The following is a 26,010-nucleotide window of genomic DNA, read 5'->3' on the forward strand; positions in this document are numbered from 1 at the left end:
GTTAGAGCGACATGATGAAGTCTGTGACTCTGAAGTACAAGGTGCTCAGTGCTCAGAAACATGGCCGAGGTAAGGAAGGCTGAACCTGACCACTGAGCAAGACACAGAAGTACAAGGTGTTCAGTGCTCAGAGACATGGCCGAGGTAAGAAAGGCTGAACCTCACCGAGCAAGACACAGAAGGTGAAACATCAAGACTGAACCAATAAATATCTGAAGACAGATTTTTTAAAGGTTTTATGGACTGATGAGATTAGAGCGACTCTTGATGGACCAGTTGGCGATGGTTGAAGAAGTAATTGGTACAAATATCTATATTGACACCAGCAAGGTGAAGGTGGGGAATAGCTATGGGTTGGGATTATTAATGATGAGCTTGATGGACCTTTTCAGGTGGCAGATGAACTTAAAATCAAGTCCCAAACCTATTACCAGTGTTTAGGAGACTCTTCCTTCATACAGTGTTACAGGAAAAGATCTGTATATTTCAAGAAAATTATGATTGTTCTGCAGGACAATGCTCCATTGCAGCATCAATGTCTCCACTGCTCGGCTCCCAGTAAAGATGAAAGAATAATGATACAACCCCTTCCTCACCGGACCTAAACCATTATGAGTAATTGTGGGCCCTTCTTAAATGGGAGATTTACGGTGAAGAAAAACAGACACATTTCTGTACAGTATAACACACAAAAATGAACTGTAACCTTTAATTCAAAAAAGGGGTCCAGTTCTGAGAAAAGATCCACGATAAAATTATTTTTAATAGTGAAGGGCGAGCACTAAAATTCTCGTTGTTCGGGTCAAGCAAATTGTAATACTCGGGTACTCGGACAGATCAACGAACCCAATGTAAGTCTATGGGAGACCAGAACATTTTTACCGCAATCTCCCCCGGGGGTCCTTTTAAGGTCTAAAAACTTCAAAAAATGATGGAAACACTGCTCAAATGACACGGGGACATCATGGGGATCGCCCCTGGAAGTATTCCTGACTCCTAGTTCACAGCTTTAAACAATGTTTTCAGAGTTTCATGCCATTTTTACCGATGCACCAAAAAACATACCAAAACGGATTTTGCTGGGAAATATGTTAGGGTACATCCTTTCCAGGTTAATGACTTGTATATAATGCAAAATAAATAACCCCGTACCAAAATGTTCCTCCCCCACTTGGGCTATGCTCAGAAGCAGCGTTTTTGAAGCTTTTTTCAACTTTAACATTGCTTTCAACCAAAACAAATGCATTCACTGGGAAATGTCACTGTAACATTTCCCAACCCTAGCTGGTCATGTGGTGTGTGACACATAAGCAGACCCATCTTGTTTCATTTATGAAGGAGGGACTCTTAAAGTCACAGAGCCTATTTTTACAGGGGCATCAGGCAGCATTAAGCTGCTTAAAGTGCCATTATTAAGCAGTGGGTCTCCTAAACTGTTATAGCCTTCTAGCTATTGAACCCGTTCTATGCCCGGGTGGTGAGCATTTTTATTGGTATATGGTCTCCCATCCTGGTATGTGCTGCCCCCCTCCTATCCTGGTATGCATGGCGCCCCCTCATCCCTATAATGGTATGCATGGCCTCCTCATCCCTATTCTGGTATGTATGGTCCCCTCACCCCCCCAATCCTGGTATGCATGGCACCCCATTCCTCATCCTCGTATGCATGGTTCCGTCACCCCCAATCCTGGTATGCATGGTCCTCTCATCCCCCAATCCTGATATGCATGGTCCCCTCACCCCCCAATCCTGGCATGCATGGTCCCCTCACCCCTTATCCTGGTATGCATGGTCCCCTCACCCCCCAATCCTGATATGCATGGTCCCCTCACCCCCCAATCCTGATATGCATGGTCCTCTCACCCCCAATCCTGGTATGCATGGTCCCCTCACCCCCCAATCCTGATATGCATGGTCCCTCTTGATGTATGCAATGCTCTATATACACACATACAATGCCTGCAGGCCTTGCACTGATGTGTATACAGCGACGTACACTACCCTGCCTGTCTAATACTGGAACCTAAAAACTCCGGAATTAGTCCTTAGAAGGACTGTTGGTTTAGCTGGATGTCAGTATTTAGAATGGTAGACCCCACACTAAGAAATCTCCAATTCTGACCCTATCAAGGCAGCCACTCTCCCTACACTCTCTCACAACAGAGCTGAATGCGTCAAGCAGGGCGGCATCCGGTCTCTTATACCCCTGATGATGCTGTTTGGCCAGCCAATCACTCCACGACCACAACTAAGATGGCTGCGGCATTTCATAATGTGGCGCCACTGAGGGTTTAGTCACCACAGAGGTACTGCACCTCACCCAGAGGTGAGGTATCCCACTTCCCAGGTAAGATGGAGACACCTAACAGGACTAACACCTGCACCCAACACACACCCTAGAGCAGCAGGGCACCCTGGATGGACCCCAACGGAGGAGGATCTCAACCCTGCCGGGTGGTAAAGGGTGTTGGGAGGTGGGTGGAACTAGAGGGTTTAGAGCAGGAGAAGAGAGAGTTTAGTAAAGAGTCTTCCCTGAGGGGAGGAAGGGGAAGGATGTGTGTAGAGAGTCTTCCGTAGGGGAAGAGGTGAACAGACGTGTGGAGCAGCTCCTGATCAGGAGGAGCTGCTGGAAGGAAAGGAACAGAAGGAAGCTCCCTGAAGAGGGAAGGGATCCTAGAGGCACAGCGTAGCGACCATACTGCCCGTGGTGCTCGTTCCATGCCGGCAGACGTCGAGTGGAGGGATCAGGTCGCAGAGGGGTATCGGCCCCCGAGCCTAGTGAAGATCTCATCAGACTCAACTAGCAAGCCGAAGGCAGAGGCACCTTTGGGTACCTCAGCCATGAGCCACAGTTATCTTCTCCGGAGGGAGCAAGGGAACGCAGCGAGGACATTACCCGACAAGGTCCTCGGCTGCTGGCCTGGACACTTACTGTGAGGTGTTGGGAAGGAAGAGAAGTAGAAAAGCCAGCATAGTGAGACGGTCAGGAAAGGCACATACTGAAGAGAGTACTGGAAAGGTGTTCTTCATCCGCTGGGAAGTTTGCTGGACCTCTCACCTGGAGGACGCAGCATCAAGCGGGCATATGCGCATCAGAACTGTGAGTAAAGCTTTGGAACTGCACTCAGCTTTGTCCTCTGAATTCTTTCTGCAACACCTACTCAGCACTGCTACATCTATCATCATCAAACACAACATATTTACTACAACTGCTGCCCTGGGACAAAGCTCTGCCTGTGGAGAGCTATACCAACTCTGCTGCATCACCATCAGTCCCAGTGGCTCTGCCCTGCAGCGCTGGTCACCTCTGACCGGAAACCACAGGTGGCGTCACGAACATTTTACAAGCTCTTTATTTTTCCCCTGTAAATATCCCCTTTTATTTGACGCCCAGGGCCAAGAACCGGGTCACTGCTGCCTTGACACTGCCCCTTTAAGAAGAGGCCCGGTACCGAGTATCCCTACTGCCCAGGTGGGCAATCCAATAGCCTGGCAGGCAATCCAGAGCCCCCTTTTTTCTACATTTATTTGCTTGTTCACACTGCAGACTACAGCCAGATCATTTTAATACAACAGTGTGAAAATCCAGCAATTTAAAACGGCTTTGTCCGTCCTAGACCTCACACCTGAGTGCGCAGAAAATTCTGGCCTTTTTTTGTGGTACTGTAGTATTTTTGGAGTGTCTTACAACATTTTTATAAACCATTTTGCTGACCAAAAAATATTTAGCTGGCCAAAAAATATTTAGCTACAGTTCATATATTTATCACTGTGTTTTTACGCCACACGCATCGCATATCGTTGCGCTAAATATTTTACAATTTTAGTACTCCAACAATTCTTTTAGTGTCATCTCCAACTTATTGACAATTTTGGCAGGCCAAAAAAAATCCAGGCCACATATTTAACAGTGTTCTATCTCCGTCAGATACCAGATCTATCTGTGTTCTACAAGTTGTGGCATTTCCGGCCTATATTAAACTGTTTTTGCTGTCTGTTACCCTAGATCTATACAGTATTAAAAGGTAAAAAAAAAATTTAAAAAAACTCCAGGCCACATAATTAACAGTCTGTTATCTCCATCAGATGCCTGGTCTATCTGTGCTCTACTTTTCAGGCCTACATTCCTCTTTTTTGCTGTCTGCTACCCTAGGTCTATACACTATTTTGGGGTAAAAAATTAAAAAAAACTACAGGCCACATACTGAACAGTGTGGCATTTCTGTCACACACCTCCTCTATCTGTGGGCTACAAAGTGTGCTTTTGAGGCTTCCATTCACCTTTTTGCTGTGTGTTACCCTACCTCTAAACACTATTTTGGGGTAAAAAAATAAAAAATACAGGCCACATATTGAACAGTCTGGTATCGCTGTCAGACGCCTGATCTATTTGTGGCCTACAAATTGTGGCAATTCAGGCCTACATGCCACTGTATTTGCTGTCTGTTATCCTAGGTCTATACACTATTTTTGGGGGAAAAATAAAAACACAGGCCACATATTGAGCAGTGTGGTATCTCGGTAAAAATACTTCTGTTTCAAGTTGTTATGGCTGCTTCATAACTGTGCCTTAAATGCAACTACTACCACCATCGTCATCTTTTGCCTACAGGCAGTCACTTCGTAGATAGAAAGTCTAGGGAGCAGAGGGTGAATGCTTGGGCGGTGTTGTAGTCTGTCTCTGGATTACGAAGGCGAAATATTCTAGATTAAATCATAACTGGAAGATCCAGAGCAAGAGCAGGTGGAAGAGTACGGGGCTAGGACTCGCAACTACTGAGGCCTGGTGTTCCGGGGCCAGATTCTGACAATCCATCAACTACTAATACAGAACGTTTTGGACGAGGACATCACAAAGGAGCCCCTGCAGTTTTGAGTAAGAAGTGGAAAAACACAGAAGACAGAATAAGTCCATTTCCCAATTCCAAAATTCCTCTTTCTAATAAATGGATCTATATAATAAGTGTCAGATTATAATGCTGTGTACGGATTTGTCGCAAAACCTGAAGGGTCTCCTGATGCCAGGGAAGCGAATGAGAATCCTGAAGTCTCATGCACGTGTTGCTTATTTTTTCCTTGTAGATTCAGTGCAGATTTAAACCTGAAACACGTCAATTCTTTCATCGTTTTTGATGCAGATTTCATCCGTACTAATGAGTGAGGTAAAATCTGCACCAAGAAACGCAAGTAAAGTAACACAGCATAAAAAGCTGCCTATTTTATGCAACGTTTTTCCTGCCAAGAGATGCAGAAATTTCTGCACCAAATGCTTAATGTGTGCACATACCCCAAGGATACAATGACCTTTATTAAGGTGTGCGGAATTTTTAGGCAAATTGTAAATGGGCCATAAGATATTTAGATGACTGAAAAGTCAAAACTTGCTACCATGATACTGTTTAATGTGTGTATACAATTTAATGGGTGTTTCCACTTAACCATAAAATTTGAACTACATCTGAGAACTGAGATTCATAGCAGCATTTAAGCCTTAATTATGTAATGTATTAAATTCCACCTTTCCTACTTATATTTATTTCCTAAACAGTGACCCTACATTAAATTTTCTGCTTATAATTATATATATTTTTTAGATTTTATTTATATTATTTAATTTTATACTACAAAGTTTATATCTATCGTCCATATCTGTCCATCTACATGATTCTCATTGTGACATCACGGTACAATCTATGTCACAATGAGGTGATGACATCATCACATTCTACATTCCAGTGTTACAGCCCGTAGGAAATCACTGCCTCACAGACTCCCAAGGGTGAGGGAGTTCCTTTTGTTTTTCGTGATGAACGAAGCAAAAATTGATTACAAAATGGATAAAGAGAGAAGACGAGCCCAACGAGATCGGGTACTGAGAGAGAGGAGAGGATTAAATGAAGAGCAGGTATTATTATTCGATTTAGGGCGAAAAGACATTACTCTACCGAACATGGACACTGACGCCTCTGAAATGGCGTCCAAACGACAAAATCTTGAGAAAATTAGAAAGTCCAAAAGCCATGAGATCCTTACAGAGAGAAGGATTATGGAGAACCTCATGGAGTCCCACTCTGCAGCCTCCGCTGAGCTTCAGAGGGCCATACTTATCTCCTTGAAAAAAATTGGAGATCTGGCCCCTGCAATAAGGATGAGGAATAAAGAAGCCATCCTAAATAAGCGGAGAAACATCGGCGCAGATATAAAGCTGGACGAGGGTCTCAAAGAAACTCCAAGACAGGTCTCATCCAGATCTGAAAGAAAAGACATCTTGGACCTGCAAAGAGCGGCAGCCAAGAAAAGAATTCGGAACAGCAGAGACTGGGTTATCCAATGCAGGAGACAGCTGACCTATGCTACACCCATTATTAATGGGAATGGTGCACTATGGAGATCCCAATCATCAGCCAAAACCATCAGCGTTTCTTTACCAGAAAGAGCAATGGATGAAGATGAAACAGGTAAGATGGAAACAGCTCAGTAGGATAAGACTGGGGGCGAGGGGGATTATACTCCTAAAATTATGTGCAGACCTCAATTATCAATGCTGACTTGTGGAAGAACTGTCCTTGTTGCCCGTAGCAGCCAGTCACATTTCAGTGTTCCATAGAATGTTAAGAACCGGAATCTGTGCTGTGAATCGTTGCTACGGGCAACAGGGACATTTTTGCAATTAGACAGTTTTGATAAATGAAACACCAAATATTCGACATTTCCTGCTGATGTATAGAGCTCTGTTTAAAATTGTAATATGTGATATCTGGAGCTATATTTATTAACCCCTTCTTGACCGGGTAGTTTTTCGGTTTTTTTCCTCCCTTTTTCGAAAAAGCCATAATTTTATTTCTTCATTTGTCTTCTAATACAGCCGTATGTGAGCTTGTTTTTTTTTCAGTGGGCCGAGCTGTAGCTTCAAACGACCGCATTTATTTTGTCATTCAATGTTTTTTTTTGCTTTTTTTTTAAAAAAAAGGAAAAAAAAATTAGTTTGGTAAAATTGTGTAGAAAAAAGGGATTCCGACATGTTTGTTCTTTATTGTGTTAATTGTGTGATAAAAATGACTTCACAACAAAAAAATTTCCCATGTCAGACACAATTCTGGTAATGCCCAATATGCATAAGATTTCTTTTTACTAAAATGGTGGAAGAAAATTAGAAATTTAATAAGAAAAAAAATGACAATTGGTTTGTGTCGCCATATTCTCAGACATTGTAACATTCTGATTTTGAAAAAAATGCAATTTTGGTAGTTCCATTTTTTTTCTCATTTCAGTATTTACTGTTTGGGATAATTATTTTTATATTTTTGTATAGTGGACTTATACTAATGGAGTGATCCTAGTTATGCTCTTTTTTTATTATTATTAACTGGGAAGGATAAGTAATTCAAATTAAATTTTTGAATTTAAAAAAAAACAAAAAAAAACAAACTTTTTTTTATTTATTTAATTTTTTAGTCTCTTTAGAAGATTTGACCCTGAGATTTTCTGATCTCTTGTAAAGGGACTGTATCGCTGTATATAGCTTTAGTTACGTTTTCATATGAAATGAAGCCAGGCTGGTCATAACATTTGGATGAAAATAAAAGATAGGGCCCATATAGACATTACAACTGATAAACCCCTTGCAATTGTGTCCTGAGGGGACTAATGGGTGCTGGTGCGCACAAATCGGCATTTACTTAATTTAAGTACCACTCTTGGCAATTAAATAGTAAAACTGAAGCAATCGGAGTGTTCTCCAGTCACTGCAGTTATAGGCAGGTGGCAGCTATGTAATACAGCTGGTGTTAGCCTGGTAAAATGCATGCTCAGCGCCTGAGCCCGCATTTAAAGGGAATCTGTCACCCCTTTTTTGAGATATCATACAATGATATCATTCAATTGTGTGTCACATAAGGATTCTCTTAGTACTTTTGCTTCCCCCTAACCCCGCAGCTTTCATGCATAGATACCTTTTTTATATCGGTTCAGATGTATGTAAACTGCAGCTGTCCGGTCCGCTGGGCGGGGCTTATTCAACTGCTCCCCCCTCCCTGTCTTGCTCTACGCATTTCTACTTGTGTAGAGCCAGACAGGGATGGGGGGAAGCAGGTGAATAAGCCCCGCCCAGTGGATCGGACAGCGGCAGTTTACATACATCTGAACCAATATAAAAAAGGTATTTATGCATGACAGGTGCGGGGTCAGGGGGAAGCAAAAGTACTAAGAGAATCCTTATGTGACACACAATTGAATGATATCATTGTATGATATCTCAAAAAAGGGGTGACAGATTCCCTTTAATGGAAAGTGTATTTTCATTATTTGTTCTCAAAGAGATTAACAAATCTTATATTATCTCAGCAGGTGCAAACGTTATGATGCCCTCTGGCATAGCAGATGTGAAAGAAGAAGACCTTGGTGATGCCAGATCCCCTATTTTACCTGAGAGAAAACTGGTTAAAATAGAAAATCCTATTGACCTTTACAGCCTTAATTTACTCACCGATATTGGAAGAGGAAGCTATGGAAAGGTAAGAATTTATACTACTCCGTGCTCCCCAATGTATTCTTCACCAGATACTCAGGATGGTATAAATATTCATTACAGGATCTTCATATGTAATGATAATTGGGTTACACCAGTGATCCATTACACAGATCCCTAGAATAGATGAGAGTTTGCTCTGATCTTCTGTGATTTTTCTCCAGGTCGTCTTGGCATCAGATCCGGTCAGCAAAGAATTACTAGCCCTTAAGATCATGGAAAAGAGTTGTTGTGATGAAGAAACATTCTCTACAGAGTTAAAGGTCCTAAGTATTGGCGCCGACTGCCGCTTCATAACATCTCTGAGGGGCTTTGTAGAAACATCACAAGATTATATAATAGCCATGGAGGCAATGGCCGGAGGAGATCTGTTTAGCCAAATGTTAGAATCGATGAAGTTCGATATAGAGACCACAAGGTAAATATCTTAGGCTGAATCATAATAATCTGCTGCCCGTTCATTATGGTCCTAAAGTGTGTGTAACCACTGATCCATCCTCTACTTTCTTCTCCACAGACGCTTTGCAGCAGAAATGGTTTGCGGAATCCAGTTCCTCCATGAACACGGCGTGATACATCGGTAATCAGTTCATCTTCATAAATCTAAGTTGTCACCTTACATATCTATTGTAGAAAGTTCTTTTCATGAATTATCCTCACCATCAGTGTCTGCTCCTTTTCTCTGCAGTGACCTGAAGCCTCATAACGTCCTCATTGATGGCACTGGACACATAAAAATCTGTGACTTTGGCACTTCAGCCGTGAATGTGGGCAAGGATGACCTCTTGGAAGAACTTGTTGGCACGAAGGGTTACATCGCGCCTGAGGTAAGGAACATCCCTGAGTGATTGATGTCGATAGTAGGATTGAGTACTAATCTGAGTAACCAGCTCATATCTCATCACAGACCGGTCCTCATAGGCTCTGTGTGTAAATCCCCTCCCCGAAATATTCATCTCATCTCCTATCTTATATTCCTACAGGTACTGGATAGAGAAGGCTACAATCATCTGGCAGATTCCTTTTCATTTGGGGTCATCCTGTACATGATGATTGTGGGGACGTCTCCATTCTATAACAGTGGCGATATGGACGACTACCATGAGTCTTTGGACAACGTCCTATATTTCCCACCCTGCATCTCCATCGATGAGCTTGACATCCTAGAAGGGGTAAGTAGGATTAGGTGAGGAAGAATGATGGTAGATTATAAGGAAGGATAGAGGACATGATGCTGACAGTCCATAGACATTGTGTAATAACATATCAGTAATAATACATAATATAACGATCAATGGTCTCTCTCATCTTCCAGCTTCTCTGCAAAACTCCATCTGCTCGGTATGCCATAACATCGTTCATTAGAGAACGCCCATTCTTCCACTCCATAAACTGGAGTGACATGGAGTCCGGCAGAGCCGAACCACCGTTCCATTACGAAAATGTAAGTATAGCACATACGGACATCCATAGTGTTACCTCTGCCCAGTAGCACACATACCCACCATACACCTCATCATTATATCCCCCAGTATACAGTATATATGTGAGGCGCCAGTTCTAAGAAATGTACATTTCTCTTCTTAAAAAGGAGAAAAGCAGCGCTCACCTTTAAAAATCACTTTCTTAATAACATCCTTTAAGACATATCATCAGTAGAGAGAGAAGTATCAGGTGCGACTGTTCACAGAGTCCAGCCGATATAGTCTACAGGACATTAATAAAGGAGTATTTTTATACGGCGAGTGACGCTTTTCTTCATTTTTGGCCTGCAATTGTTTCCCCAGTTTGGTGTCTATTAAACTGGGCTCCCCTGTGGTCCACGGACCCTTTTTGAAATGTGCAACCTGCGATATTGTGATCTCCGCCCAGACTTTATGATGGTGTCGAGTCGCTTCCATTTCTTTATTTTGAATATATTTCTTTTCTTACAGGAGTAATAGGTTGATATAAATCAGCCCCATTCCAGCAACATCGAGGAATGAAGCTTTAATTAATCGGATGAGAAAATTACCTGGACTTTCTAATTTACCGGACTGTGACAAATGCTACAGAGCTTCCACCACATTAACAGCCACGTAGATTCGAGCAACAAACATCCAGGGATGTATTCCGATCGCCATATTTGGGGTCAGGAAGGAATTTTTTTCCCCTGAGGATATTCCAACAACAAGTCCTCGGGGTTATTTTTCGCCTTCCGCTGGATCGAAATGGCAAGTAAACAAAGGCTGAAATTGAAGGACTTCTTTCAGCCAAACTTGCCATTTGGTTGACTCATTTACACTGTGGTAAGGACAAGACTACTGGATATGGACAGAGAAGGCAGCGGCTGCTCCTTCTCCACCGGATATGGCCAAAAAGAAGGCAGCGGCTGCTCCTTCTCATACTTGGCCATAGGCCGGGGTCACCCTTGCAAGAAACTCGCATGAGTCTCGCGTCTCAATACCCGGCACTGCCACCGGCACTTGGACCTTAGCGCTCAGCTGCATAGAAACAAACTCCAGTCTTGAGTGACAGCGGCAATTGTGACCCCGGCCATATACAGACACTACCGGGTCATGGACAGAATGAAGAAGCGGCTGCTCCTTCATCTACCTGTCCATGGCCAGACAGAAGGCCATATGGTTGATCGTGGTGCTGTAAGAATCCAAGAAAACTCCATCTACACAGATCACACGTTACACATTCCTGCTCTTCTCCTCTCCATCGCGTGTGATCCAGACCTGGATGTGCAAAAACAGCACAAGTACAACCAATGGCCCAAGGAGCGGAATCATCAACATCTGCTCCTCTCTATAGAAAGTTACTGTATCTACAGACTTTCTTATTTCATCTTTGCATATTAGGAACAACTTTTATGCAAAAATAAATATATTGAAAATCAATGCTGCTTCTAGAACGATTCTTCTGACAGAACTGCTGTTTGGTACTTTTACTAATATCCCGGTGACCTAATGTAATTGTGGAAGGGGCTGAAAATGGTGTCATTTGTGGGGGGTTTCCACTGTTTTGGTACATCAGGGGTTTTCCAAACGCGACATGGTGTCCGATCTCAATTCCAGCCAAAAACGTCAAATGGCGCTGCTTCCCTTCCGAGCTCTGCCATGCGCCCAAATAGTGGTTTACCCCCACATGTGGGGTATCAGCGTACTCAGGACAAATTGCACAATAACTTTTAGGGTCCTGTTACCCTTGGGAAAATAAAAATTGGGGTGAAAAGATCATTTTTGTGGAAAAAATATGATTTTTTAATTGTACCGCTGTACGTTATAAACTTCTGTAAAGCCCTTGTGGGTTCAAAGTTCTCACCACATATCTAGATAAGTTCCTTGGGGGGGTCTAGTTTCCAAAATGGGGTCACTTGTAGGGGGTTTCCACTGTTTAGGTACATCAGTGACTCTCCAAACGTGACATGGCGTCCAATCTGAATTCCAGCCAATTTTGCACTGAAAAAGTCAAACGGCGCTCCTTCCATTCTGAGCTCTGCCATGCGCCGAAACAGTCGTTCCCCCCCACATATCAGGTATCTGCGTACTCAGGACAAATTGCACAATAACTTTTGCAGTTCAATTTCTCCTGTTACCCTTGGTAAAATAAAAAAAATTGAACCTGAATTATTTTTTTTATGAAAAAAAGTTAGATGTTCATTTTTTTTTAAATATTCAAAAAAATTCCTGTGACGCACCTAAAGGGTTAATAAACTTCTTGAATGTGGTTTTGAGCACCTTAAGGGGTGCAGTTTTTAGAATGGTGTCACTTTTGGGTATTTTCTATCATATAGACCCCTCAAAGTGGCTTCAAATGTGATGTGGTCCTAAAAATAAAATGGTGTTGTAAAAATGAGAAATCGCTGGTCAACTTTTAACCCTTATAACTTCCTAACAAAAAAAAATTTTGGTTCCAAAATTGTGCTGATGTAAAGTAAACATGTGGGAAATGTTAGTTATCACGTTTTTTGTGTGCCGTATCTCTGTGATTTAAGGGCAAAAAAATTCAAAGTTGGAAAATTGCGAAATTTTCGCCAAATTTCCGTTTTTCTCACAAATAAACGCAAGTTATTTGAATGAAATTTTACCACTAACATGAAGTACAATATGTCACGAGAAAACAATGTCAGAATCACCGGGATCCATGGAAGCGTTCCAGAGTTATGACCTCATAAAGGTACAGTGGTCAGAATTGTAAAAATTGGCCCGGTCATGAACGTGCAAACCACCCTTGGGGGTGAAGGGGTTAAAACATTTAGTATCTTGCGTCGTTCGTGTTGTATGTCATCTGACGCCATTACGTGATGCTGTTGGAAATCACTGTGGTAACAAGTCCGATGCTGCTCAGCTCTTGGTCATCCAGCTTCAGAATTCTCCATTATAGGAAATGTCTTGTATTTGTTTCAGTTGAAAATGTTTTTAGAACAATTACTATTTAATATCAATTCTAAATATCTATTTTCAAATTAACAGAATTTGTATAATTACTGCTAGACTATTTAGGTATAAAGAAAACAGAGAACCATGAGGGTAGTGGTTCATAGGACCTGTCCATATCAAACATAATCAAGCCTTTATATCAAATATTATATTTCTTAATGATGTGTCTCAAACTGATGGTGAACTGGGATTAATGGGATCCCAGTGAGTTGGGATTAATTTGATACTAGTTAATGCTAAGTAAATTGGTGGAGACTAAAGATACATATTGTTCATGAAGCCAATTCTTTTACATCAGTGGCACAATAACTGGCCAAAAAATACAGCCCTCCCTGCAAACAGGGCACTAAAGGATTTAGGATTACCATGCTTTACATTATTTGCGTGACGCTAGTCACTACTCACGGACAAGCGGCGAGGCTGGGTAGTCAAAAGGTCCGAGGTCAAAAGCCAGGAGGGTACATCATAGACAGAGTGGTGAGACAAAGGTGTAGTCAAGTAAAAATCTGAGGTCAATATTCCAAGAAGGTAGCGAATCATGACAAAAGGGCTAGGCAAACGGATGGTCAAGGTAAATCCAAGGTCAAGCTGCAAAGATCAGAATACAAGACTAGGAGCACAGAGCAAACAAATATGTCTTAAGCAAAGCTACAATTGGCAGCAATCAAATGGTATGTGCACACGATCAGGAATGGCTCAGTATTTGCTCAAGATTTGATGCAGGTAAAATCTGCACCAAATCTGCAGCTGAGGTCACTGACAGGTCACCTGCGTTTTTTTATGCATTTTTACATGCGTTTTTGATGTGTTTTTTTCATTGCATGCGTTTTTTTGTCACTTGAAATAAAGCTAATTGAAAGTTGGCTTCTGGGAAGAAAAAAAGTAATTTCCTGTTTGCAGATATATCGGGGTATGTTCCCACGGTCAGTAAACGCTGCTGGTTGGATGCTGTGTACATCCGCAATGTCCAACCTGCAGCATCTAGCCTTTACAGCATAGTGGATGGGATTTCAAGAAATCCCATGCCCACTATGCATGTGAAACGGAGGCCAGGGGGATAGTCGTGGCTGACAGTTGCAGTACTGGCACACTCACATTAACACATTGTAGCCCACTCACTTGTAAGTCGAGGTCCATTCCACACTGCCGGGGTTCCTTTTCTCTTAGCACCACCAAATTCATCTTCATCAAAACAATTTTACTCAGCTTGTCACAGAGACAGCACAAGATTCTTCACAGAATATAACCATTCCATTCCCTGTACTGTGCCTCACTCCACCAGGAATATCACATTTCCGTACGAAATCCACCGGTACTACACCTTCCTGACTGGTCAGACTAACCCGCTTCAGGAGTTCCCCGCCCGCTTCCCTATCCGAAGGTGAAGTTGAAGGATGGGTCTTCCACTTCTTTCCAGGCCGTAGGCCTCAGACGTTAAGGGTTGATCCCACAAAGTTAGCTGCTACCCTTCTTATGCTGATATTCCTCCACCACTGTGTGACTGTCAGCTCTTAGGCCCTGGACCGCTGTGCTCCTCTGCTTAAATGTTCCCCCAGACACGACTGTCCTGTCCTTACTCCCGGCTCACACTAACTAACTCCAGGAAGCTCCCCATCTACTATTTCCTATCCCCTCCTAACCAGGCAAATCCTATTGGTCTAATTAATCCCTATCCTATTCTATTGTACTCCCCTTACTGGTCTACACTATCCCTATATCTTTGCAACACATAAACATAGGTACAATGCAATACACAATATATAAACATTACACAACATATGGAATATACTGCTTTTACCAGGAACATATGCAAGGAGTGCAGGGCATTAAACTAGCCCCTTGTATCCCTTACAGTGCACCGATGCCCGTGGTTCACCGCAGAGACAGACATGCCGTGCGTATTTCCAAACCGCAGCATGTCAATTTATTTAGCCGCGTAAATTACCCATTCACTATCATTAGATGCAGTAAACCACATTATCATCCTTGTTACATGCGTATTAAGTACAGGAACGCAGCTTACTATGCATGTGTACTAATTTAAATAATGCTGAATCTTGTGACACAGCCAGAAGTACACGACACAGAAAGTGGAGGAAAGCACAGAGAGAGGTCCCCTCCTTTTTAATAAATAATAATTAAAAAAAATGGCATAGGGTCCCCCCTATATTTGTTAACCAGCCAGAGTAAAGCAGACTAATGGGGTTAGTATTTCAGGCTGGTAAGGATACAATATCAATGGACCTTACCAGCCTGATAATACCAGACCACAGCAGTCTGCTTACCTTGGATGGTTAGCAAAAATAGTAGGATCCCCTCCAAAAAATAAAAAAAAAGCGTGGGGCCCCCCTATTTTTGTTAACCAGCCTAGGAAAAAGTAGACAGCTGCGGCCTGGTATTCTCAGGCTGGCGAGGCCTATGGATTTTGGCCCTCAACAGCCTTAAAATAGCAGCCCGCAGCAACCCCACAATTGGCGCATCCAAAGCTAGACTGTCACTCAAGACACTGACAGGTCAGCATGCCCCAATATCAGATTGGACGGCTGACCTGTCAATCACCATACTGACAACTCTGCACAGTCCTATCCTAGATTGGACGGCAGAACTGTGATTCACTGCATCCAGACACACTGATAGGAGCAATTGTGACAATTTGTTGGTTGAATAATTGCTCATTGATGGCCCAGAATACATCACAGACTACATTGGCTAACATTATAGTAATCTTTATTTTTATGTAGCACTAACATATTCCGCAGCGCAGCGCTTTACAGTTTGCACACATTATCATCACTGTCCCCGATCGGGCTTACAATCTATACTCCCTATCAGTATTGTCTTTGGATTGTGGGAGGAAACCGGAGAACCTGGAGAAAACCCACGCAAACACATGGAGAACATACAAACTCCTTGCAGATATTGTCCTTGGAGCGTTTAGCTGCATAGAAATACATGCAGCCGTATACTCCGGTCCCGAGTGCCGGCGGCAGTGTCGGGTATTGAGGTGCGAGACTCGTGCGAGTTTCTCACAAGTGTGACCCCGACCTAACACAATATCTTTTGAATTTAAAAAAAAATATTAAAAAAAAAAAAAAAAAATGGTGTTGGCTCCCACGCAATTTTCTGAGCCAGAGAGGGAAAGCCAGCGACTGGGGGACGATGTTTATAGCCTGGGAAGGGGTTAATACCCATGGATCTTCCCAGGATATAAATATCAGCCCGCAGCTGTCTGTATAGCCTTTACTGGCTATTAAAATAAGGGGACCCCTCAAAAAAATTACGTGGGGTCCCCCTATAATTAAAAGACAGAAAGGCTATGCAAACAGCTGCAGGCTGATATTCATAGCCTAGGAAGGGGCCATGGTTATTGGCCCCACCTGGCTACAAACACCAGCTCTCAGCCGCCCCAGAAATGGTGCATCTCTAAGATGCGCCAATTCTGGCACTGCCATGTAGCGGTGGCATATGGGGTAATAAGAGGATAATGTCACCTTTTGATTGTAAGATAATATTAAGCCCAGCTAATAATGGAGAGGCGTCAATAAGAAGAGGTTGGCTACAGTCCCATGGAGCTTAAATTTCTGAATAACATGTGCAACTGTAGTCAGAGGAACATCAAGCTGCTTGGAGATGGTCTTATAACTTTTACCTTAAACATGTTTGTCTATAATTTTCTTTCTAATCTCCTGAGAGAACTCTTTCCTTCTCTTCTTCTGGTCCATGTTGAGTGTGATACACACCATGTTACCAAACAGCACAGTGAGTATCTGTAGCCCTCTATACAGGCCCACTCACTGATTCCAAGATTGTAGACACCTATGATGATTAATTAGTGGACACACCTTGATTTAACATGTCCCTTTTGTCACATTATTTTCAGGGGTACCATCATTTCGGTCCAGGCCTATTTCATGAGTTTTATTTTTTTTTTTAATCTGTCAAAGCATGGTAAAAAAGCAATGTCTGACTTTCATTTATTCATTTTCATAGATTTTTTATTTATTACTTTTGTCAGATTCAAGTTATTTCTGTCTCCATTGTGGGTTTTTCTATCATTAAGCATGGGGTACCAACAATTTTGACCACGTATGTATATAAGTAGGCGTTTGGTGGGTTTATCTGTGACTGCTGCATGGTTTAGTACATGTGATAATTCCCTTTCCTTCTCCTACTTTGGTTTTACCCCATCCGCCACTCCCTGGTGTTTACCTCTGTTACATGTGAGTGAATATTTGTATGCCTGGTATTTTCCGTTTCCCCTGTTTGTGTTACCTTGCTTGTGTTACCTTGTTTGTCTGGTTGCTGTACTATGGTGCACAACTACTCCCCTCTTCTCTGGGTGGGGGAAGGGTACAGACGGTGGGTGGACTCAGGAGATAAGGCAAGGTGCGTGACCCCAGCATCTTCACCTTCAGAATCCAGGGAATAGGGCGAGCTAAGGCACCCCCTAGCATTAAGGACAGGGGCCTGGGTCACCAAAACAACAGAGTTTTGACATCAGCTCTGACCGAAACCATCTTTTTTTTTTTTTTTTTTACCCTTTATGGATCCTATTACTGCTCTGACAGGGCAACTGCAGCAGCTCAGCCTGGAGGTTTCAGATCTACACACTGTCATTTTGCAGCACCCTAACACATCAGGTTTGGGGACCATGACTCCCAGGCAACCCTTACTGGAGCTCAAGAGCACTTTGCCTGACAGGTTCTATGGGGGCATGACAAGTTTGTTGTTTTCAGGGAGGCCTGTAAACTGTTCTTTAGGTTACATCGTCGTGCCTCAGGAACAGAAGAGCAAAGTGTGGGGATAATAATCTTGCTCCTTCAGGGGGGACCCGCAAGCATTGGCATTTTCTCTCCTGTTTGACTCCCAGTCGCTTCAGATGGTGGAGGATTTTTTTCTGCCACTGGGTCGTATGTACGACGACCCCGCCTGTGTCTATTTAGCTGAGTCCACACTGCGTCAGCTTCAGGAGGGAGACCGGCTGGCGGAAGAGTATTGCTCCGAGTTTCAGAGATGATCCACAGAGACCAAGTGGAATGACTCCATGCTCTGTAGCATGTTCTGTGAGGGGCTATCACTGAGGGTAAAGGATGCCTTAGCCCCACTCTCCTCCCACCTGCTCTCACTCTTTCTGCTTCTACTCACTGATGTTGACATATCTCCCAATCCTGAACCCCCACAGCTCATACCTCCCATTAATTCCCCTTCCTACCGCTCCCTATCTAATATGAACTACCGCAATCTCTCCAACGTAAAACCCGTGCCCCTGACGCCCAGCCCCCTGCTCCCTCTCTTTGGAGCACTCTGAAATGCCTGCTCCATCTGCAATAAGATTCATGTTATCCATGGCCTCTTTCTCACAATCTTGCCTTCCTTGGCCTCACAGAAACATGGACGACACCCTCCAACACCACCTCCCCTGCTGCATTATGTTATGGTGGCCTCCACTTCACCCACACTCCTTGTCCCGGCAACAGGCATGGTGGAGGAGTGGGTCTTCTACTTTCTACTAACTGCACCTTTAATCCAATCCCACCTCTTCCCTCCCCTCTTTTGAAGTCTACTCTGTCTGCATTTACTTTCCCTGCCACCTCCAAGTGGCCGTCATATTCCAACCTCTGGGCCCGGCCACTGCCTTAATTGACCAATTCTCTACCTGTCTTCTTCACTTTCTTTCCACTGACATTCCCACTATCATCATGGGTGACTTCAACATCCCTGCTGATACCCTTCACTCAACAGCCTCCAGACTCCTGTCCTTTACTTCATCTTTTGGACTTACTCAGTGGTCTTCCTCAGCCACCCACACAGACGGACATACATTAGACCTGATCTTCACCCGTCTCTGCTCTCTAACTAACTTCACAACCTACCCTCTCCCTCTGTCTGACCACCATCTACTCACTTTCGCATCCTTGTCCTCCTCACCTGTCACCCATGTCCAGCAACATGCGCAGCCCCGCAGAAACCTCGCATATCCTCACTCCACGATACAATGCCACTGCTTTCTACACTGCCAGTCTCTCATCAGCTATTAACACGGTGGCCCCTCTCGTGCATGGCAGAGTGTGACGTATCAATAGACAACCCTGGCACAATAACATCACTAAAAAGCTCCGGCAAGTGTCCAGGGTTGCAGAGCGACGTTGGAAGAAAACAAATCGCAAGATGATTTCACTGCACTCAAACAAGCAACACTGACTTTCAAATCTGCCCTCATCTCTGCTAAACAGGGCTACTTCACAATCCTTGTATATTCCTTACCCTACAACCCCAGTTATTCAAAACGTTTATCTCCCTCCTCCGCCCACCACTGCCCCCTTCAACCTCCCTCATCTCCGCTGAGCACTTTGCCACACACTTGAAAAATAAGAGATCAAACAAGGCAAGTCTTTATTGTTCAACCACCACAACCCCTTTGTATACAGACCAATGCCTCACCCCCATATCCTCCCTCTCCAACATCACTGAAGGGGAGCTTAATTGTCTCTTCTCCAAATCACCCCTCACCACTTGTGCACTAGACCCCATCCCAACCCACCTCCTCCCCAACCTCACCACCACACTTATCCCATCCCTAACCCATCTCTTCAACCTATTACTAACTTCTGGTGCCTTCCCTTCTTTTTTCAAACAGGCCAGAATCACACCTATCCTTAAAAAGCCAACCCTCGACCCAACCACTATGTCCAGCTATCGCCCAATATTGCTGCTCCCAGTCACTTCCAAATTCCTGGAGCAGCATGTCCATGCTGAACTTTCCTCCTACCTCTCATCTAACTTGCTTTTTGACAATCTACAATCTGGTTTCCATCCTCATGATTCCACTGAGTATGCCCTGACCAAAATTACTAACGACCTACTTACAGCCAAAGCTAAAGGACAATACTCTATACTCCTCCTTCTAGACCTCTCCTCTGCTTTTGACACAGATCCTCTCTTCCTTTGGCAAAGACCTCGCCTGTTATGATTGGGTCACCGAGGAGGAGAGCAAACCCAAGCTAAGCCACAGAAAACCAGAGAGGTTGGTAACTAAGCCGATTGCAGACCCCTGATCCTATCCACACAACTAGCAGTAGCCGTGGAGCGTGCCTACAATGATCCTAGACGCCTCGGCACAGCCGGAGAGCTAACTAAGCCTAAAGCAAGAAAGGGGAAATCTAAACTGCCCCAAAGCAGACTCCAAAGGAAAAGATAGCCCCCAAACATATATTGTCGGTGAGACAAGATGAAAACACAAACGCAGGTAGGAAAATAGACTGAGCAAACGATGGGGCCCACAATGACTAGACAGGACAGGAAAGACACTGTCTGCAATCACGCAAAAAACTCTGAAAAAAGGTCCAACACGTCTGATGCAAAAATACTGAAGTCGCACGACTTCGCCCACTATATCAACACTCTGGTATATTCTGAAAACAGAGCAAAAAGAGGCCAATCTAATAAGGGACAAAAACAAACTGGCACAAGCAGTAACATATGGATGGTGATTCAGCACAGCCCCAGCTGGAGCTGGCTGACCACACAAAACTGAGATAGACAAAAACCAGATCAAATGTAAACAGAATAGCAAATGAACACTTAGCTGAACATGCAGGGACTGAGCTGGAAACTAAGACCTCAGGAGGCAGTAAGAAAATCACCAGCAGGGATAGAGGGAGTCGGCTGTCTTAAATCCCAATTTGAAACTCCAGATCTCCAATCGTCGTCCTCGTTATCAGGTGGCAAGCCTCTGTTAATCAGATCAGCTCCATTACCTCTAGTAACCACTAGAGGGAGCCCAGAAAGAGAACTCGCAACCCCTCTGTCAATTTGACCAACTCCACTACCTTCAGTACTAACCAGAGGGAGGCCAGAAAATGAATTCACAACACTTGCCCTATCCTGGATCTCCTCATACCTTTCCATGAGAACACATGAAGAGAAGGAAGTATATGCACATAAACAGGGATCACCACAAGGATATGATAATCAAAAAGTATCAATTTTATTAATGGACACAACAAACAAGCACTTTGCTTAAAAACAATTAAAAAGTCTGAACAAACAGACACTGATAACAAAACAAAGACAATGGGTCATGTTGATAAACAGTTAAATACTATGGGTCCCAAGGCCAACCATTCAATATAATGCCAGGTACCTGCCAGTTACCATAACCTAGGGTCTATCAAACCAATTGTAATGACAATCATGACCTTGCATCAAAAATACCATATTATCAATAACTACTATGGTTACATAGAAATTCTACATATACCATGAATAGAAAATTGAATACTTATGTTGCCAACACAAATAAACATATATTAACGGGCCCCTGTCCCTAGCATGATATCACCTGGTTTCTGAGGATAAACAAGCCACCGGGAAGGTTACATGGGACCCCCAAACCCACGCGTATCGACACAGTAATGTGTCTTTCTCAAGGTCAGTGTAATGTTCTGTTGGAATCCTTTATATATACCTATCCAATTAGTAATCACTCTTACCAGCTGAGTTTCAAATGGGGGAGAAATGGATCAGTTCTGAGTTTAATGAGGCAGCGTCCTGCTCCCATCAATGCGCAGGCGCCCGTGTTAACCGGCGGAAGTACCTTGGAGTTGCCCTTACTAAGCAACTATTTCCAGTGCGCACGCGCCCGAATGTTTTGCCAGGAGTTCAGTACTTCCTCCTCAACTCGGCACGGAATCAGTAAAGGTGCGCAAGCGCAACGATCCCCAGTACACAGGCGCCTGCAGCAGCTAAATATATCCTCAAACAGCGCAAGAACGCCCAGGAAGGATCCTTCCCCTCAAGGAACGATGAAAACGCGACTCTATCCGTGCACTCACTATAGCGGCGCCCAGATTTAATAGCACAATCGTCCTTGTTAGGGGCACCATAGGGAAAAAAAGATCATATGTCACATCAGTACATTCAGGTGCAGGCACCAACTCTTAGTGCGCTAAAAGCGCTACCATAAGGTGACGCATAATATGAATACAGCCACAATTTAATATGTCAAAAAGTGATCTAGATGCTGACATAACATGACAGTCACTCAATATAACAACGCCCAGATTTAATAGCACAATCGTCTTTGCTAGAGGCTCCATAGTAATATAGGGAAGACATCCCTGTGACATCCCTACCCTCATCATGGGCGATTTCAACATCCCCATTGATCTTCCCCTCTCATCATCTGCTACTCACCTTTTATCTCTAACCTCCTCATTTGGCCTTTCGCAGCTTACTAATTCTCCAACGCATGAAGACGGAAATTCCCTTGATTTGGTCTTCTCTCGGCTTTGTGCAGTGGATGATTTTGCAAACTCCCCTCTCCCGCTCTCTGACCACAACCTTCTTTCATTCTCTATCAAGAACTGCCAGGCTGCTCAGGTCACCCCCACTGTCCAGACTTATAGAAACATACAGGCCATTAACACCCAGAAACTTATGAAGAACTTGCAGTCTTCATTGGCCCCTATCTCCTCCCTCTCATGTCCTGATTCTGCATTGAAGCATTACAATGAAACACTTCAAAGTGCCCTGGATGAATTTGCACCCCCTATAAATAGAACACCACAACGCAGACGGCGACAACCCTGGCACACGGTGCAAACACGTTTCCTGCAGCGCCGCTCCAGGTGCGCCGAACGTCTGTGGAGAAAATCCAATCTAAACGAAGATTTCATCCATTATAAGTTTATGCTTAGAACATACAACACTGCCCTTCACCTCTCCAAACAAACCTATTTCAACACCCTCATCACCTCACTGTCCAATAACCCGAAACGTCTCTTTGACACTTTTCATTCTCTACTCAACCCAAGAGTACAGGCCCCAACCACGGAGCTCCGAGCTGACGATCTGGCCAATTACTTCAAAGAAAAAATTGACCAGATTCGACAGGAAATTATCTCCCAATCACCTCATACCATGCACTGTCCTCCCTCCCCCACTGCATCTAACTCACTCTCTGATTTTGAACCAGTCACACAAGAAGAAGTAAGCAGGCTCCTTGCATCTTCTCGCCCAACCACTTGCACCAGTGACCCATTTCCATCACATCTGCTCCAGGTCCTTTCCCCTGCTGTCACACCTCACCTAACTAAAATATTTAACCTCTCTCTCTCTTCTGGTATTTTTCCCTCATCATTTAAGCATGCTATCATACATCCACTACTTAAAAAACCATCCCTCGACCAAAACTGTGCCGCTAACTATAGACCTGTCTCTAATCTTCCCTTCATCTCTAAACTCCTGGAACGCCTGGTCCACTCCCGTCTGATCCGCTATCTCTCTGATAAATCTCTTCTCGACCCTCTCCAATCTGGTTTCCGCTCTTTACACTCTACTGAAACTGCCCTCACTAAAGTCTCTAATGATCTACTAACAGTTAAATCAAATGGTCATTACTCCATGCTAATTCTCTTGGATCTCTCTGCAGCATTCGACACTGTGGATAATCAACTCCTGCTCACTATGCTCCGTTCCATTGGCCTCAAGGACACCGTTCTCTCATGGTTCTCCTCCTATCTCTCCGACCGCTCCTTTACGGTATCTTTTGCCGGTTCCTCCTCCTCTCACCTTCCCCTTACTGTTGGGGTTCCTCAAGGATCGGTTCTAGGCCCCCTCCTCTTCTCCTTGTACACTGCCCCTATTGGTCAAACAATCAGTAGATTTGGTTTCCAGTACCATCTCTATGCTGACGACACCCAATTATACGCTTCTTCTCCTGACATCACGCCAGCCTTTCTAGAAAACACCGGCGATTGTCTAAACGCTGTGTCTAATATCATGTCCTCACTATATCTGAAACTGAACCTGTCAAAGACTGAACTCCTGGTGTTTCCTCCCTCTTCTAATGTACCTATACCCGACATTGCCATTTCTGTGTGTGGTTCCACTATTACTCCCCAGCAACAGGCCCGCTGTCTTGGGGTCATACTTGATTCCGAGCTTTCCTTTGCCCCCCACATTCGATCACTGGCTCGCTCTTGTCATCTGCACCTCAAAAACATTTCTAGAATCCGACCTTTTCTTACTTTTGACTCTGCAAAATCTCTTACTGTTTCTCTTATTCACTCTCGTCTCGACTATTGTAACTCTCTTCTAATCGGTCTCCCTCTTACCAAACTCTCCCCTCTCCAATCTGTCTTAAATGCTGCAGCCAGGATCATATTCCTCACCAATCGTTACACCGATGCCTCTACCTTGTGCCAGTCATTACACTGGCTACCCATCCACTCCAGAATCCAGTACAAACTTATTGCCCTCACCCACAAAGCCCTCCATAGCTCAGCACCACCTTACATCTCCTCCCTTGTTTCAGTATACCACCCTACCCGCACCCTCCGTTCTGCTGATGACCAGAGGTTAGCATCCTCAATAGTCAGAACCTCCCACTCCCGTCTCCAAGACTTTACACGTGCTGCGCCAATTCTTTGGAATGCACTTCCCAGGTCAATACGATTAGTCCCCAATCCCCACAATTTTAAGCGTGCCCTGAAAACGCATTTATTCAGACTGGCCTATCGCCTCAACACATTAACCTAATCTATCCCTGTGTGGCACAGCCAAAAGTTTTACCATAACCAGGTTCCCCGCATCATGTTCCCACATGCTTTATGCATCCATCAGCCCTCTGTGTCTGTACTGTTACACACTTAACATTATGGCTGGTCCAAACAATCAGGGCAACTGTTACCACCCACCTTTCGTGTCTCCCTTTTTCCCTCATAGACTGTAAGCTTGCGAGCAGGGCCCTCATTCCTCTTGGTATTTTGTTAGAATCTACTGTATGTGATTATTGTTATGCTGTAATGTCTATTGTCTGTACAAATCCCCTCTGAAATGTAAAGTGCTGCGGAATATGTCGGCGCTATAGAAATAAAATTTATTATTATTATTATTATTATAAGATCATATACCACATCAGTACATTCAGGTGCAAGCACCAACCCTTAACCCCTTTCTGCCATCCGACGTACTATCCCGTCCATGGGACCTGGGCCCCTATGCCCATGGACGGGATAGTACGTCGGCGCGATCAGCAGCGCCCACGTGGTGAGCGCCGCTGATCGCGGCTGGGTGTCAGCTGATTATCACAGCTGACACCCGGCACAATGTATCAGGGGCAGTCACGGACCGCCCCCGACACGTTAACCCCTTGCACACCGCGATCAAACATGATCGCGGTGTACCGGGGGTTAAAGGGAAGCATCGGCAGGGAGGGGGCTCCCTCCGTGCTTCCCTGAGCCCCCCACGGCAGCGCAATGTGCAGCGCTGCTGCGGGGGGCTCCTTTCCTCCAGGCCCCCGAATCCAAGATGGCGATGGGGGCCTTCGGGGGCCTGAGGAAGCTGGCTTCCTCAGTGCCTGCAAAGCGCAGGCATGAGGAAGCCTTCTGCAGTGCCTGTGTCAGATCGCTGATCTGTCACAGTGATCTGTGATGTGACAGATCAGCGATCTGTCACAGGACAGTGATGTCCCACCTGGGACTATTTAATAAAGTAAAAAAAAAATAAAAAAAAGTGTTAAAATAATTAAAAAAAAATCGCCAAATAAATTAGAAAAAAAAAAAAAATATTCCCCCAATAAATCCATTTTTTGGAAATAATAAAAAAAACAAACAATAAAAGTACACATATTAGGTATCGCCGCGTCCGTAATGACCCGCCCTATAAAACTGTCCCATGAGTTAACCCCTTTAGCGAGCCCCTTAAAAAATAAAAATAAAAAACGAAGCAAAAAATAATGATTTATTATCATACCGCCAAACAAAAAGTGTAATAACGCGCGATCAAAAAGACGCATATAAATATCCATGGTACCACTGAAAACGTCATCTTGTCCCGCAAAAAATGAGCCACCACACAGCATCATCAGTGAAAAAATAAAAAAGTTATAGCTCGCAGAATAAAGCGATGCAAAAATAATTATTTTTTATATAAAATAGTTTTCATTGCATAAAACCGACAAAAACATAAAAAAACGACCTAAATGAGGTATCGCTGTAACCGTACTGACCCGAAGAATAAAACCGCTTTATCAATTTTACCGCATGCGGAACG

At 43.9% G+C, this 26,010-nt stretch overlaps 1 long non-coding RNA gene across 1 annotated transcript in view; it reads right to left on the bottom strand.

The window, feature by feature from the left end:
- The window catches only part of LOC141098575 (uncharacterized), a 105,487-nt gene that overhangs the window by 63,561 nt on the left and 15,916 nt on the right, over positions 1-26,010 (bottom strand). The gene's annotated exons all lie outside the window — the stretch shown is intronic.

The sequence above is a fragment of the Dendrobates tinctorius genome, unplaced genomic scaffold (genome assembly GCF_039654945.1).
Source record: "Dendrobates tinctorius isolate UK_male_01 unplaced genomic scaffold, ASM3965494v1 ptg000010l, whole genome shotgun sequence".
Classification (NCBI taxonomy): Eukaryota; Metazoa; Chordata; class Amphibia; order Anura; family Dendrobatidae; genus Dendrobates; species Dendrobates tinctorius.